Source organism: Austrofundulus limnaeus, unplaced genomic scaffold (assembly GCF_001266775.1).
Source record: "Austrofundulus limnaeus strain Quisiro unplaced genomic scaffold, Austrofundulus_limnaeus-1.0 Scaffold78, whole genome shotgun sequence".
Taxonomy (NCBI): Eukaryota; Metazoa; Chordata; class Actinopteri; order Cyprinodontiformes; family Rivulidae; genus Austrofundulus; species Austrofundulus limnaeus.
In genome coordinates this window covers 861,309-871,397 of record NW_013952480.1, presented here as the reverse complement: position 1 = coordinate 871,397, position 10,089 = coordinate 861,309, and the positions used below count along the sequence as shown (strand labels likewise).

Genomic DNA, 10,089 nt, shown 5'->3' with positions numbered 1-10,089 from the left:
TCCATGCCTGCAGCCATCCACACATTCCCAGTGCTTCCCTGCACCCCACACTGTTCTGCTGCTGCTCCAGCTGGTTCCCATCRCAAACAGGAGGAAAGGAGGCCAGCGTGGACAGAAACACAAAAGGACACTTTTTCGCCTCTGCTAATAATAAATCTTTTTTATTTTTTTTAAAGGAAATAGCATTTTTGTTAGAATCAACACTCAAAAAAATAAAAAAACGTCACAAGCACAACGTGAGCAACAACTCCACCTCATAGTTCTGTCAGCCTCTACTTCTTGACCTCCAGGGGTCACACTTTTTGTTACTGAGCCATGGAGGAGTAACTCCGGGATGTGAAGGAGACGCTGGGAGCGCTTTTTCAAACGGAGGAGGGAGCCGATCAGGGAGGAAAGGAAGGCAACTCAACATCTGGAAAACATTACATCGCTGTGGCCTGCTTGAAATCATCAAGAGAGTTGAGTCGGGAGATGGAGCGCGCTCCCTTTGAACTAACCTCTCCGAATGCTAATAATCAGCCTCGATCAGTTAACGACAACAACACGATCTGAGATATGCTGAACTCGTTGAGCTGCACACGAGATCTCACTCAGGAGCTCAAACAGCAACAGAGGTGCATTGTGAGTGCGGGGAAGTGGGGAGGGGGGGGGGATTAAAGCAAACACAAAAGCATCCATATGGACACGATCTCTGGATTAGCGTAGCTCAGTCCAGCACAACGCAATTTAAGTCACAAACATAAGTGCTAAAAATGTGGCCTTTATGAGTCATTAAAACCCAGTCATCAGCCGGTAATTTGGGTTGAGACATCTGATCAGCAGCTGTYTGCCTGAGCAAACTGCACCGTTTGTGTGCAACATCGCCCCCTGCAGATAGAAAGAAATTACAGCAACTTCAGAGAACTTAAATTATTCTTAGTAAAACTGAACAACAAACCAAGACCTGAGCTTCAAATGATTCAGTCCACTTTGTGGTTTGCACATTGATCTGTAATGAAAAGAACTGAAAATATGGTGCAAATAAAAACTGACGATAACTGACTGCTTGATGGCTTGAGAACAGCTATTTACTTGGTAAACATAAAATCTGGCACAGACATTGTTATGTAAATATTTATTTAACAAAGACAGAAATACGTGGTCCAAGAATGAAGGTAYTCCGTGGGATGTTCAGCTGAGTTTTATTGCAACAACAGGAAACACAGAGAACAACACACAGTAGAGCCATTGAACTGCTCTCTGCTCCCATTTCTTCTTTGAGACAGTTGAGGCCTCATACTGTTTAACAAACACCATTATGTCATCTTAATAAAGTAAGATTTTATCCTAAGGAAATGCTGGGTCAAGGGAAAACACAAACACAAATGATATCTAAGAATGACTGTTGTTAGCAAATCTTGTTCTGACTTTAATCATTCTATCTGCTGATAAACATCATTTCATGAAAACCATAGGTCATTAAAGTATGTCATGAATTACTGGTGTAGGGGTCACCTCGAGTCAAATTATCAAGGAACTATCTTGGACTCTCAGTCCTCTGATGGGCCTTCTAATGGACAAAAACTCTGTTCCACTTAGAACTGTATTTAGGCCACCCAAGGCCACTTTCCTTCTAAATCAGATAAAAACAGAAGAATCTTCTCTCATTTGATTTAGCGTTCTCTTAACTGAAAGTAATATGCATTTTGATAATCAGAGAATGTTTATCAAAGTTACAGGAGAAGAGAGGACAGATCTCTTTTCTCCCTCAGTATGATTTCAGCTATGTATGGTTTTTCTGTGGGAAATTATTCTTATTTAACTAAAATAATCTTTATGGTTTAAGTTGATTAAATATCAATGTTTTACTTGTCTGAATCATATTTGCAAATGTTTTAAACTTGAAGTAATTCATTTTTCTTTCAGTTATGTTTTAAACAGTACTCATCAGATAATTTAAATRGGTCATGAAATGTGTTGTTCTGAACCACACAGCAGCAGCAATAATCTTTGTTTTGTTTCAGGAGGGCACAGCGAGTTCTGAAACTAACACTTTCCTTGATAATTTATTTTCTAATCTAACCTTCTGGAGGGCAGACCATAGATTCTCTAAGCTTTTAGGAACTAACAGTTTCCGCCCGTCTAGTCAGAGAAAAGAAAGAGAGTGAAAAAAGGGTGACTGACCACCGTCAGTCACTGTGACAGCTAGATTCTCTCCGGGGAATCAAAAGCTGAAAACTGTGTCAGGTTTGGCCCCTTCACGCCAACGGGGAAACCTCACAGTGTGGAAAACCAACGCCTGGTTTATCCACTTCAGAAACTCTCCAGACTGAAGTTTATTTACAACCTGGGTTCCAGTCGAGGCCTTGTCTTCTGGTTACGGCTGACGTGGACGTAAACGAGTCAAAGAGCACGCCTTGGGGCCCCCTGTTCGACGGTCTAAAGACAGATTCTCCAGCAGCGCCCCCACCTACCTGGCAGGTGACAGAACATCATCTCAAGGTAAAAGCTGGCTGTGTGTGACGTCGAGGTCTGACCAAAGCTGAGCACAGAACGCTTCGCACTTATGGTTAAAACCTACATTATTTAAGATAAAGAGTAGAAAAGCTAACATCTTTCTTCAACATTTTTCTTAACCTTGCCCTTGCCAACTCCTAAGATAAACAGCCTCAAATGTCTGGTATTTAACATCTAAGCTGACGTTTGTGTTTCTATTTAAGTGTGGTTAACAATTAAGAAGTTAAAAGCTTGTTATTGTTGGTCCCAAAACTTTATAGGAAATTAATTATTCACAATCAGGTGTACTCTATAGTCAATTTTGTATGATTTGTAAAATAAATGATCGCATATCATGGTTCAAATCAACATTCACTGACTGAGAGTTACTTTTTGTGTCCATTCATTCTTGCACTAAAGAAATGTTTATCCAAACATTAAAAGAGATCCTTGCTAATGAAATTACTCTTATAACCTTGTTATAAGAAGTGTAAGCTGACCCTTACACTGGCTTAAACCTAAAAGTATTATTTCCATTACACTCTCCCCCATCTGATCATTAAATGATCAATAAAACAAACAAAAAACCTTTAATGTATTAAAAAATTATGTCAACACAAACCTATGTACTTTTCTAAAATCCCAACCCCAGTAATTAAATTTTTATTCCTCCCAGACATAAAAATATTTATAATCAGGGTATTTGCTCAAAATTCTTTTTTTCAACCCTTGAAACTGCTTTTCTGTCCCATTTTCTTTATACCATGCCGAACAATGCTGTCGCTTTGTGCGCAACTCCAAACAATACTCTGCTTGTTCCACAGGATCCTCAATGTTGTATCCATATCAGTACTTCCTTTTCTTGGGTGTAGTGTGTACCTTCTACTTCTGAGGATTTGGGTTTCTCTTGTTGCAATGCTGATGAATCCAGATGTTCTTTCGGTTCTGCAGCTTGAAGTAACTCCTCTCTCTGTGGTTCTGATTCTGCAGCAGTCTTCTTATCAGCCACTTGCACGTTGTTTTCCATTGATATCTCAGTTTTATCCTGTTGTCCTTCAGCCTCAGACGTCAGCTGATCACTCTCCTGTTGTTTGTTTCCAGCCGGAACTTGGTTTAGGAAATGCTTTATGTTTGAAACTAACAGCTCTGCTCCAGTTCTCTTCAAACCCAATCCACCAGACTTGAACAGATGTTTTCCCTCCCAAAACAGATCAAAATTATCCACATATCTCACAGAGTGGTCAGCACAGGACTTTTCCAAAAAAAAMMCATTAAGAGCAAAAAGTCTGCTGAACCTCTCGGCCCCTCCTCGGGCTGTAGGGATTGGTCAACTGATCAACACATCCATGTTGAGATTCTTAACTGCATTCAGCAACTGAATGAAATCCTTCTTCAGGATTTCTGACTGTCGGTTCAGAACTTCAYCACTTCCTGTATGAATGATGAGTGTATTCAAAGTTGGATACTCTGCTGTGATTTCCAGAATTTTCTCTGTGAGGTCAGACACTTTATCAGTAAAACTCTGAACTTTGATGGGGTTTTTTTCCAGAAGCATCTGATCTCATTCACCATTTTATCCGTGATGATCAGCATTTCTTGATTCTTGAAAGTCTCTCTTTGGACTTGCTCTTGCTTTGAGCTGGATCTGGTCTCAGGTCCCTCTCTGGGGTCAGAGGATGAACTTTGTTCAGACTGACCAGTTTCTTCCAGTGGTGTGAATCGGTTTTGAAGAAAGATTGCTCCGTCTTCATTTCTCTGGCTATCAGTTGTTTTGATTACAGCCTGTTTCTGCTTTATTCTCCTTGCTGGTGGAGAAAAAGCATTTCTCTGTAACTCTGGCCATTCGTTGTCATCTAAGAGCTGAATCCTTCCTGAGATTTTTTTGGTCTGGCACCAAGAGAGTTCCACACAGCTTTACTATCAAAAGCAGCTTCCATCTCCTCGTCCAGTTGATCTCTCATCTCAGCCTTCTCACTYGTTTTAACACATGTTGAGTCCTCTAAAGCAGGGGTTCTTAAACCTTTTGCATCTGGGGACCCCTTACAATGGCGAAAAAAATTCCAGGGACCCCCTCATAAACCCCATGCTGTTTTAAAAGATAATTTATTGTCGTTTCAACCCCTAAATGCTATGGGAATATATATATTTTTTAGTTTATTATGTTTGTTTTATTAGTTCATTGTTCTTCATGCATTTTAAAAAATAAGTACCAAATTAACAATTTAGTGAAATATTTTGAGGACCCCCAAGCGACCTCTCACGGTCCCCTGGGTGTCTTGGGACCCCAGTTTGAGAACCTCTGCTCTAAAGCATTCATCTCCTCCAGACGATGAATCTTGAGCTCCAACACCGTCACCTTTTGGAGAAGCTGGCAGAAATCCTCTTTGGAAAAGAAAGGAGGCATCTTGAAGCGTTTCTGTACTCACTCTCAGCAGATGATGTTTCAAAATTTTCTCAGGTTCTTCAACAGCCAAAAATAAAATCCAATGTTCTCTGTTTATTCAAGATCATCCATCATGGTTGGTGGTCACCAGCGTATTTCTGTTGTTAAAAAGGTTCTTTAGCTCTTTCTGGAGTCATGGTCCTGAGCAGTCCTTGCTCACTCATATCAGTCCAACTTCGATGTGGCCTTGGTCTATCGATCTCCTAGTGGATCCTGTTCATTGGGTGCCAAATGATATGGAAATATTTATTGACAAAGACAGAAATATGTGGTCCAAGAATGAAGGTACTCTGTTTTATTGCAACAACAGGAACACAGRGAACAACATAGAGCCATTGAACTGCTCTCTGCTCCTGTTTCTTCTTCTTTGAGGCAGTTGATTCCTCATATATACTGTTTAACAAACACCATTATGTCATCTTAATAAAGCAAGATTTCATCCTAAGGAAATGCTGGGTCAAGGGAAAACACAAAGATAAACACAAGTGATATCTAAGAAAGACTGTTGTTAGCAAATCTTGTTCTGACTTTAATCATTCTATCTACTGATAAACAGTACGTCATGAAAACCATAGGTCATTAAAGTATGTCATGAATTACTGGCTTAAACCTAAAAGTATTATTTCCATTACACTCTCCCCCATCTGAAAGAGAGTTTCTTTTAAATGTAAATTCAAATATTGTAAGTCCTCGGTGACAGTGGTTGACTTTTATAAGGTCAAAAAAGGGGGTGGCATCAAACAAACACTTCGTGTGATAATCATGAGTCTTTGATAAGTAAACTCAAAAGTGCCACAGTGTTTTATTGAATTAAGAGTAAAAAAATAAAAAACAACCTTTTCTCAAAATAAATTAGGCCACATGCCAAACTCAAGGCTCATGGGCCAAATGTGTCTCGCCACTGCATTTTTATGTAGCTCATGAGAGGTTCAAAGATGTATTAATGTCTACAAATAAGCATAAGGCTAGCACTGGCCAAAAAACTACATGTCCCATAATGCGTGATGATTATTTTACCCACAGCATCCCCTTTACTAGATGGGCATGTGCAGGGTTCAAAAGTAGCTGGAAGCCAGTAAAATTTGCTGTGTAATATTTCCATTTCTCTGCATTTTCTCCACCAAAGTTGAACTGGGAAGTAGGACTCTCTCATTTTCATGACGTAAATTTAAACTGGAACGCTGCTTCAATGGGAATTCCCTGTCAGAATGTGGGAGAGTTCAGAATTTAAGACAGCAGCTACGTACTCGCTGACTCAACAATTAGTAAGACTCTCTTACTTTTTACTTTTGATAATATTTCTGTATTTTTTTTTATTTCATAATTAGTCAATTTACTTAGTATTTTTCAGTGTTTATAAGAGGACGTGTTAAAAAATTTTTCTATGCACGGAATACCACGTAGAGCACACGGCTGAGCACCGCAAACAATAGCTTACTATTGTTTGCGGTGCTCAGTCGTGTGAGATGTGGAACATGATGCTTCGTGTTTAATCAGAATTAAACATGAAACGTTCAAGTTTATTACAAAAGGCCATTTGAGGGCCACCATAATGCTCATATTGCTCTCTGTGATGATGAGATTGACACCACTGCATTRGGCAATAAGCCTTGTCTATTGAGGGTAAAGAAACAGTTTACCATAGAATTTTGCATTTGCAATTTTATTAGTGTAAATTTCCTGAAAATACCTTTCACACAACGTCCCAACTTTTTCAGTAGTTGTTTGTTGATCTGGTTCAGAATCAATAAACGAGGAGAGTTTATTTAGAGGTCTGTGTTAAGGCCCTGTTACACTATAACATTTTAGACAACTCATGAAAACTTTGTTGAGAGTATGTTACTCATATAGGTTATATATTAGGCCTAATTATTAGAATTACGGTAAGTACACATCCAAATAAGACTTCAAGTAGATTTTTTAAATTACATTTTCAGCATAGACATCTTTAGCGTTGAACACAATTTTCACAAGTTGGCATAGGTTGTCTAAAACATTATAGGACCTTTACCTCCGTCCTCATGCTTGAAAATAAAATCGCACACTGCTCTGACTGTAGCACATCAATACCAGGCCTTGTTTTAAAGAGCAAGAAGATTACAGAGGACTCGGTGTGCAGTAACCACAGCTAACCTACAGATGACACTGTAATACACAATGTGCTCACACTACAAGGGTTTCTCTGTGTGAGCGTTGTTAATACAGCTTTTATCTTGTTGCACCATTTTCATTCTAAAGGCTTTTTGGCTAGAGCAGTTTGAAATTGAGAATGATTTGAAAACCTTAAGGAAATTCATGAGTGTGAAAACAACAGAGCCTCTTTGCTCTGAGCTATAGGGTGTGTATCATTATGACTACCATTGGAGAAAAGGTCACCTGTGACACAATTGATAACAATCCCTTTGTCATTGCTCAAACCTGTGAATTAGTGAGCAGCTGACGGTCTTTTTTTTTTTTTGACTGTCCGGTCTTGACGGCCAACATTCCTTACACTCTAAAGGCAGCTATTAGTTTCTTGAAATCAAAATTTTCTGGACACACCCATTCCTTGCCCTCTCATTGCTTATTTCCCATGAAGAAAAAAAAACTCCCCCTCTTCACCTCCTTCTTCTACTTTTCTATGTTTTTTCCTTCCTTATGTTGCCATAGAAATAAACCCAGGCAGGAAGTCAAGCTTGTGTCCATCCATGCAAAAGAGGGAATTTGTTTTGTTGGGTAAACAAATCCATTGCAGGAAAATGTGGAACCCTGAGCCTGAAGGAGAGCAGAGGAGGACGGCTTTACAGGAAAAACYTAACGTGTGTATTTCACAAAATCATTTGAAAACAAATATAAATCTGTTTCTGCTTACTCATCTGGTCATTAAGGAAATATGTGAAAAAGGAAATCCTATGGGTCCGTCTACTCAGTGATGCTCTGGTATCTGAGGCATTCCCAAGCCAGAGAGGATACATTATACCTTCAGCCAGTGGATTTGCCCAGAAAGCATCCAAATAAGATGCCCAATCCATTTGAGCTAACTCTGCATCGCTGAGCTGCACCCAGATGACAGAGCTCCTCACCTTATCTCCAAGCCTGAGCCTGGCCACCTTACAGATGAAGCTCATTTTAGCTGCTTATGTGCTTRCAGTGACTGGCTTTAAATGATCATGGATGAGGGATGGAGCGTAGATGGACCTGTAAATTGAAAGGTTCCCCTTTCAGCTGAGCTTCTCCTTCACGACAGCAACTTCTGTATTATTACTGTAGAGCAGTCTTTGACACTGGTTGGTTTAATGGTCAGAAACCTAAAATTTCAGGAACCGTTAGCACATATAGCCTAGGATTAGACAAAATGAATTTGGAACAGATGCTTTCCGGGGCTGCAGTAGCTCGAGGGGACACAGCAGGTTGTGCAAGGAATTTCCAAATCTTTTGTTTGAGGTTTGCTCACTGTGGTGACCCCTGAAAAAGGGAGCAGCCAAAAGAAAATCCATTTTTTGTTTGTTTGTTTGTATTCACTGCTCAATTACGTCATTGGTATGTCTTTGTTGTTTGGTGTTTGGAAAGTTTTAGTGCAAATCTGGCAGCTTTAAAGTTTGCCCCTAGAATCTAATATCCCATTTGAAAAACAGCCTAATATAAAACTAAAAATATTTACTAATTATTTATTATTTTTATCAACAAAACAATGCAGTTTCATTAGACGTCTGAAGCAACCAAAATTTCCCCTTACTTCACATTATTCTGCATAAAACAAATAGAAAGCAAATAGGTAATTTCACAAGAATTAACTTGGAATACTCTACAGCAGGCGAGTTTATCTTGATTTTAATCTTTAAGATGTTTGTTGTGTAAACAGAAACTGGCTGCATTCCCCCTCTGGGATCACTCGCGCAACATTTATGTCCTTAACTTACCTCTCTGCAGTTCAACGTTGCAAACTTTCACCTTAAACAAAATTCTGTGCTTGCCTTTTCTTTTTTCTTTTTTTGTGTCACACCGAAACTTCCTGATCCACCTCCTCGTGTCGACTTTCGGGCGCTGATTGGCTCAGACGCGCGTCACTCACACCTGCCACCCAATTCAGGCTCCACCCCGTCCACGAACGCTCGAGCTCTCTCTCTCTCTCTCTCTCTCTCTGTGCGGCGAAAACGCGGATCTTCTGAGTCCAAAACCTCTGGAACGTGCTGCTACGTGGCTAGGATGCTGTAATTCTTCCTCACTGAACCGTAAGTTTATCTTTTTGTCACTGAAGCTCACACGAAAGCCGGCGTTTTTGCTGTTTTAACCCCGCTTCCGTTTGAATGAAACGGCGGACTTGACACCTCTGACGGCGCTGTCTGTCAAGTAAAAGRAAAAAAAAATGTTTTAAAATTAGCATTAAAAGTCTTGTCTTCGTATCCGGTGTTTAGCTGAGCTAATGTATGCTAGCCTGCAAATATAGACATTAAAGTAAAATGTTTGTTTTAATTTAATCCTCGGAGGAAGGTTATGAATAGTTTTTTTTTTTTTTTTTTAACTTTGACTTGCTGTGAAATGATCAGGGGAGGAGGACCGTGGGGGGTGGGGGGTACTTGTGTTGTAGTTGCTCCTCATTTATGAATATTTAACCCAACCAGTCAGCTTCATCATCCTCATGTCCCCCATTATATTTATATTTAGTCATAACCTGGTTTCCTTAAACAGACGGCCATTTGCCTCTTTTTTATGCTGAGGGAAAGTTGTTTTCTCTGAAGCTGCTGAATTAACGATTAATTTTTTTGTAATTGAGTGACTTTATTTTCATTACAGTGTAAAGTGATCCATGGTCATCCCGCCACTTACGTACACACGAGATCATTTTCTGCATGAGCAGGAAAGACACCACTATCACTGGTATTTACTGATACCCTGTGGGTGCACAAGACAGCCCATATTTATGCTAACCTAGTTTTTTTTTCTGTAGATGTATGGCCATAGGCAGTATTGGGATCTATCTGTGAAAAACTGAAATGCAGGAAAAACTGGTTCAACTATAGGTCTACTACTTCAGTGGTTCCCAAACTTTTTATCTTCTGACCCACAAAATATCCATGGCAAAAACTTGTGACCCCAAATATTACTGGTCTGAGTACACGAACTTCGTTAACAACCCTAAAAACACAGGCTTTTTAACAATCTAAACAGCTTGTGCACAAATATAAATACTT

The 10,089-nt window shown here is 39.6% G+C and overlaps 1 protein-coding gene across 2 annotated transcripts in view; it reads left to right on the top strand.

The window, feature by feature from the left end:
* Positions 1-9,016: 9,016 nt before the first annotated feature.
* The window catches only part of LOC106519494 (oxysterol-binding protein-related protein 3), a 26,908-nt gene continuing 25,835 nt past the window's right edge, over positions 9,017-10,089 (top strand). For both annotated transcript variants that reach the window (XM_014011199.1, XM_014011200.1), the window contains exon 1: positions 9,017-9,129. The gene's annotated coding sequence lies outside the window, so the exon portion shown is untranslated. The remainder of the gene's footprint in view (positions 9,130-10,089) is intronic.